Raw genomic sequence first — 7820 nt, forward strand, 5'->3', positions numbered from 1 at the left:
GTAGCCTTTATGCGATAATGAGGTTGAACAGTAAATAAATTCAATTCTTTTACCAACTTTGCAGAAATAAAATCATGTGTACTTCCATCATCATGCAAAACAATCTTTTCTTGACTATGCACAAAACATTTCATTGTTAATAATGAATGAGGATTTGGCATACCTGGTAAAGTATCTGAAGCATCGCTGATATCATCATCATCTTCAATTAAGTCTTGCATATATTCATGGTCCTCATCATCAGTTGCTCCCAAGTGATTGATTTGAATAGCTTGCTTCTTGGACTGACAATTTGCTACTAAGTGTCCAGGAGGCTGATGACACTTGTAGCAAACCATAAGCTTTGCTTTGGAGACATTATTGGTAGTAATGGTTGGAAGTTTGGGTATATTGGGATTTGACTGGAGGGAAGGCTTAGGGTTTGATTTGTATTTGATGGTAAAGAAGGAGGTCAAGTCCAAGGTTTACAGAAAGAAGGAGTAAAGCGATTTTGATTGAATCTTCGGAAGCTAAAATGTAATTGCTTTGTACCAAAGTTACCATTAACCAAAAAAATTTGTGATTGCTTTTCTCGTCCATGAATTTTATCCTTTGCATCATGTGCTAAAGAAATCACATCCTCCAAAGTCTTTGGCTGGAACATATTCACTTCCACATAGAAGTGACTAAGCAAACCTGACATATGCTTGCACTTGTGGGTCACCTCAAGAACATCTTCAAGCATTAAAAGTTGAAGTAAGGCACTCTAGAAATGCTCAGTGTATTGCAGAATGGATTCACGATCTCTTTGTTACTGGAGATCCCACTACTTGATGGCTTTCTCATGGATTTGAGGTGGAAGGAAATTTTGCAAAAATTTCTTTTGAAAGGCCTTCCAAGTAGAGGGACAATCAACACTCTTGCGAACAATAGTCCACCATAATGATGCTTTGTCTGCTAAATGGTTAGTGATACACTTAAGTTTATCTTTTTCAGCATATTGCTCTTTATGAAAATAGTTGTCAAACTGACTAATGAAAGCTAGAATAATTTTGCCATCACGTTGCCATTTAAGTGTACGGAATTAAAATTTTCTTTTACTTATCTTGGCCTCTTTCCTAAGAGCATGTGCATCAAGTGTCGCATCACTAGTACGTCGAATGACATCTTCAGGTCGCGCTCCGCCGTCTTAATCGATAGTGGATTATTGAAGTGTAGCCAATTGTGCCTGCAAATTTTGAAGTGCCCTTCGCTCTTCTTGAAGCTACATCATGATTAGATCCAATTTCTATTCCATAGTTGGCTCTGGCAAATTACATTCGCCCATAAAATCATCCATATTATGATCCAATATCCTGGATTTGATTGAGGATCTCGTCACTCGTCTTCTAGTTACGTGTGAATAAGACCATCACGAACTTGACTAGTATGCATTTCCTTTTATGATCTTGCTTTTCTTGGGTACGGCAATTGAAAAATCTTCTTCCAAGCAAAATAGTCTTCCACATAGACTGCGTGTGACAACCTACTTGCTATAAATCCATTCAGCCAAATTGCAGGTGGGAACAAGGGCTTATTAAAGCTTCAAAATTGGTTCGAGAGTACCATGGTATGAACACTTGCTATGTCAAATAATTGGTGGTTAAGCTTAATAATTTAAAATTTTTTAATAAAATCTTAAGTAATTCGTTGATTCAGAGTAGGACGACGGCATAGGTTTGATCGATTTGACGCTCGTGAGTACATTCCGCGTTACTTCTTAGAGAAATTAGAGTTTAAGCTCTCTCTAAGCATTGCATTAACATTGCACTAACATTACTTTCTCTATCTCTTCTTTGAAAATCAACGACTTGTAGAACGAACTTCTTGAGTAGTCCTTCGCCTCTTGCGAGAGGTCCTTCGTGATCAGAGGGTACAACAAAAGGTTCTTTACCGCCAGAAATATGCCTGTATTATCAGTTCATCGCAAAACAGCTTGTAGAGCCCATTCGTTGTTCCAAGAGCTTCGCCTTCGTGAGATGGCAAGCGATTGGAAGCTCTTGATCTTAGCTTCGCTTTGATACCATTGATGCACAGATCCAATATTGTATGAGTGCGTAGTGAATGCTAGAAGGTCCCCAAGAACAAAGAACTCTACAAACCTAAATGTTTTGTTAAGCGCTTTAATAAATAAGTGCGCTTAAGTAAATATTGGTGCCACACGTTGTCGTATTGCTGCGCATTCGAGGTGTGAAAACCACCCAAAAGTTGTGCGTGAGATTTGTTACTTTGTACATACTTAGACGTAGACGTTGTTCTTTGTTTTGATTGAACATTTTGCTTTCAGTTGGTTCATGTTCAATTTTACAGAAGAGACAAGCGCTGTTTGGGATTGAATCTGATATTTGGTATAAACAAATTAGAAGGAGAATGGGTTCTAGATCTGCAATGAGTATGGTTTTTCCGAGCTTCACAAGTTGTTTGCTTATGCTGAAGATGCAAATGGCATCGACAAGGGAGTTTAAGAAGACCAGTGAATTTTCAGATGAACATGAGGCTCATGTGTTGCCCTTGAGCATGGAACCACTGCTTGCCAAAATCCATTAGCACTATTGCTCGTGTACTCAGCTGAGCGGACTTTACAGATCAGAAAAGTTTGTAAACTCTTAAAGCTAACCTTTGGCATGCATTCAATATGCTTACACACACAGACTTCTGTTCTGCATCAAATTGAAGGGTTAAGCTCATGTGATGCTGAAATTGTGATAGCAACACCTGAACGACTAGATTTGAAGGCAGTTTCGATTCAAATGTCTCTTTCATGGTCATGGGATGTTTTCTTCCGAGTGGGAACACTTTCGATTGAGGTTCTTTGGCATTACAGCCCGTGGCTACTTTGGGGCTACTTTTCCTTGGTGCTTTTCTGGTTCTAGGAGGGAAGCTAATTTGAGGTGAAACAAAAGGGGAAAAGAAAACACGAAAGAAGGAGGCTAAAGAGGGTATTTTCAAAAGCTAAAGAGGGAGGGAAAAGCAAGTGTATGGGATGAAAAAAGAAGTCGAGGCTAATCTGGGGGAAAGAGGGAGGAACATAGCATTGGAGGATCGACGGAGGATTGAAGATAGAAGGTACTCTGCTGGAGGACAAGGACGGAGAGCAAAGGAGAGGAAGGAAAAGCCGAAGCTCTACAGTAAGACGACGCAGATTATGAGAATATGAGACAATGAAGGTGAAGGTGGAACGAAACGAAGTGGAAGAACCAGCCGAAGGCAGACAACAGAACATGACGACTACAGAGGAGCAAGACGTTTCTGTGACGACGTTGCTGCGAGAGAGAAATTCTAGAAGGTGGTAATGTTATTATTATGTGGTTATGAAGACCTCAGAGGGGAATTTTCTCGCTTTGCCACTCTCTGCTTAGTGTTTGCCATCAGCTATCGAAGCTCCCTGCAAGGATTGCTAGCCCGAGACCTGCAAATTCAATCTTGATTAGAGTACAATAATTGAAATCTCTTGCATCAATATCCCTTGTGCTGATCAGTCTAGAGGGTGTGCACAGGGTGCAATATTCGGATTGAAATCCTGTGTGCGTTGTGGATTAGCAGCGGCCATCTCAACTGCAAAAACGTCAGATTGATCAGTCTTTACAAAATGCACATACAACACTGTTGACTGCTGCTTCTTCAGTCTTAGAGGCAAAGGAGGCTTCAGATGGGCTTCGGACTCCACAAAGTGATGCTGCTCTTGAGAACTTTCATCAAAGCTGGATGCTTTTTCAGGTAGAACGTGAATAGGCACAAGAGTTTATTGAATCTGTTAGGCAGAAGATTGGTTTTGAATGTTTAGTTGATGAAGCAACGGACTCTCTCGCTGCACAAACTGGAAATAATGGGAGGCCAGGCTTGCCTCCACTCAGTACTCTAAAGCTTGAACAAATGAGCAAGGCTATCCGTTGGCTTGTAATTAAGCTTCAGCACGGTTCTTCATCTCCTGCAGTAACCCCTAATCAAATCAATATGCCAAATGCTACTGTTCCAGCCTCTAGAACTGTGCGACTTGAATAGCATCCTCTGTATAAGCAATTCAAGGAGAGAAACTACACTCGGTGAAGAAGAAGATAACTGGTTTTACAACAGGGATTGTAGAGGAGAGAATGGGCGATTACTGCATACTAAGTTTGATTTATTTCCACGGCACCTGGATATTCATTCCCTTCCTATGGATAAGAGGATTTGGTTTCCGTTAAAATGAATTTTCATGGAATGTGTGGAATAATCTATATTATGATAATATTTGTGACATCAAGGCATTCCTAAAATAATATCACTAGCTTGCAAAGGCACAACCAAGAAATTTTTGCACTCAACATAATCATGATTTTAACCTTTAAATCATGCACTTCTTGTGTAGTACCATTGTATCTAGTGCCTAAGAAAGTAGCCTTTATGCGATAATGAGGTTGAACAGTAAATAAATTCAATTCTTTTACCAACTTTGCAGAAATAAAATCATGTGTACTTCCATCATCATGCAAAACAATCTTTTCTTGACTATGCACAAAACATTTCATTGTTAATAATGAATGAGGATTTGGCATACCTGGTAAAGTATCTGAAGCATCGCTGATATCATCATCATCTTCAATTAAGTCTTGCATATATTCATGGTCCTCATCATCAGTTGCTCCCAAGTGATTGATTTGAATAGCTTGCTTCTTGGACTGACAATTTGCTACTAAGTGTCCAGGAGGCTGATGACACTTGTAGCAAACCATAAGCTTTGCTTTGGAGACATTATTGGTAGTAATGGTTGGAAGTTTGGGTATATTGGGATTTGACTGGAGGGAAGGCTTAGGGTTTGAATTTGTATTTGATGGTAAAGAAGGAGGTCAAGTCCAAGGTTTACAGAAAGAAGGAGTAAAGCGATTTTGATTGAATCTTCGGAAGCTAAAATGTAATTGCTTTGTACCAAAGTTACCATTAACCAAAAAAATTTGTGATTGCTTTTCTCGTCCATGAATTTTATCCTTTGCATCATGTGCTAAAGAAATCACATCCTCCAAAGTCTTTGGCTGGAACATATTCACTTCCACATAGAAGTGACCAAGCAAACCTGACATATGCTTGCACTTGTGGGTCACCTCAAGAACATCTTCAAGCATTAAAAGTTGAAGTAAGGCACTCTAGAAATGCTCAGTGTATTGCAGAATGGATTCACGATCTCTTTGTTACTGGAGATCCCACTACTTGATGGCTTTCTCATGGATTTGAGGTGGAAGGAAATTTTGCAAAAATTTCTTTTGAAAGGCCTTCCAAGTAGAGGGACAATCAACACTCTTGCGAACAATAGTCCACCATAATGATGCTTTGTCTGCTAGATGGTTAGTGATACACTTAAGTTTATCTTTTTCAGCATATTGCTCTTTATGAAAATAGTTGTCAAACTGACTAATGAAAGCTAGAATAATTTTGCCATCACGTTGCCATTTAAGTGTACGGAATTAAAATTTTCTTTTAGTTATCTTGGCCTCTTTCCTAAGAGCATGTGCATCAAGTGTCGCATCACTAGTACGTCGAATGATATCTTCAGGTCGCGCTCCGCCGTCTTAATCGATAGTGGATTATTGAAGTGTAGCCAATTGTGCCTGCAAATTTTGAAGTGCCCTTCGCTCTTCTTGAAGCTACATCATGATTAGATCCAATTTCTATTCCATAGTTGGCTCTGGCAAATTACATTCGCCCATAAAATCATCCATATTATGATCCAATATCCTGGATTTGATTGAGGATCTCGTCACTCGTCTTCTAGTTACGTGTGAATAAGACCATCACGAACTTGACTAGTATGCATTTCCTTTTATGATCTTGCTTTTCTTAGGTACGGCAATTGAAAAATCTTCTTCCAAGCAAAATAGTCTTCCACATAGACTGCGTGTGACAACCTACTTGCTATAAATCCATTCAGCCAAATTGCAGGTGGGAACAAGGGCTTATTAAAGCTTCAAAATTGGTTCGAGAGTACCATGGTATGAACACTTGCTATGTCAAATAATTGGTGGTTAAGCTTAATAATTTAAATTTTTTTAATAAAAGCTTAAGTAATTCGTTGATTCAGAGTAGGACGACGGCATAGGTTTGATCGATTTGACGCTCGTGAGTACATTCCGCGTTACTTCTTAGAGAAATTAGAGCTTAAGCTCTCTCTAAGCATTGCATTAACATTGCACTAACATTACTTTCTCTATCTCTTCTTTGAAAATCAACGACTTGTAGAACGAACTTCTTGAGTAGTCCTTCGCCTCTTGCGAGAGGTCCTTCGTGATCAGAGGGTACAACAGAAGGTTCTTTACCGCCAGAAATATGCCTGTATTATCAGTTCATCGCAAGACAGCTTGTAGAGCCCATTCGTTGCTCCAAGAGCTTCGCCTTCGTGAGATGGCAAGCGATTGGAAGCTCTTGATCTTAGCTTCGCTTTGATACCACTGATGCACAGATCCAATATTGTATGAGTGCGTAGTGAATGCTAGAAGGTCCCCAAGAACAAAGAACTCTACAAACCTAAATGTTTTGTTAAGCGCTTTAATAAATAAGTGCGCTTAAGTAAATATTGGTGCCACACGTTGTCGTATTGCTGCGCATTCGAGGTGTGAAAACCACCCAAAAGTTGTGCGTGAGATTTGTTACTTTGTACATACTTAGACATAGACGTTGTGCTTTGCTTTGATTGAACATTTTGCTTTCAGTTGGTTCATGTTCAATTTTACAGAAGAGACAAGCGCTGTTTGGGATTGAATCTGATATTTGGTATAAACAAATTAGAAGGAGAATGGGTTCTAGATCTGCAATGAGTATGGTTTTTCCGAGCTTCACAAGTTGTTTGCTTATACTGAAGATGCAAATGGCATCGACAAGGGAGTTTAAGAAGACCAGTGAATTTTCAGATGAACATGAGGCTCATGTGTTGCCCTTGAGCATGGAACCACTGCTTGCCAAAATCCATTAGCACTATTGCTCGTGTACTCAGCTGAGCGGACTTTACAGATCAGAAAAGTTTGTAAACTCTTAAAGCTAACCTTTGGCATGCATTCAATATGCTTACACACACAGACTTCTGTTCTGCATCAAATTGAAGGGTTAAGCTCATGTGATGCTGAAATTGTGATAGCAACACCTGAACGACTAGATTTGAAGGCAGTTTCGATTCAAATGTCTCTTTCATGGTCATGGGATGTTTTCTTCCGAGTGGGAACACTTTCGATTGAGGTTCTTTGGCATTACAGCCTGTGGCTACTTTGGGGCTACTTTTCCTTGGTGCTTTTCTGGTTCTGGGAGGGAAGCTAATTTGAGGTGAAACAAAAGGGGAAAAGAAAACACGAAAGAAGGAGGCTAAAGAGGGGATTTTCAAAAGCTAAAGAGGGAGGGAAAAGCAAGTGTATGGGATGAAAAAAGAAGTCGAGGCTAATTTGGGGGAAAGAGGGAGGAACATAGCATTGGAGGATCGACAGAGGATTGAAGATAGAAGGTACTCTGCTGGAGGACAAGGACGGAGAGCAAAGGAGAGGAAGGAAAAGCCAAAGCTCTACAGCAAGACGACGCAGATTATGAGAATATGAGACAATGAAGGTGAAGGTGGAACGAAACGAAGTGGAAGAACCAGCCGAAGGCAGACAAAGGAACATGACGACTACAGAGGAGCAAGACGTTTCTGTGACGATGTTGCTACGAGAGAGAAATTCCAGAAGGTGGTAATGTTATTATTATGTGGTTATGAAGACCTCAGAGGGGAATTTTCTTGCTTTGCCACTCTCTGCTTAGTGTTTGCCATTAGCCATCGAAGCTCCGTGCAAGGATTGCCAGCCCGAGAC

This window comes from Lygodium microphyllum, chromosome 6 (assembly GCF_053477565.2).
Source record: "Lygodium microphyllum isolate KBCC chromosome 6, Lygodium_microphyllum_v1.1.10, whole genome shotgun sequence".
NCBI classification, from domain to species: domain Eukaryota; kingdom Viridiplantae; phylum Streptophyta; class Polypodiopsida; order Schizaeales; family Lygodiaceae; genus Lygodium; species Lygodium microphyllum.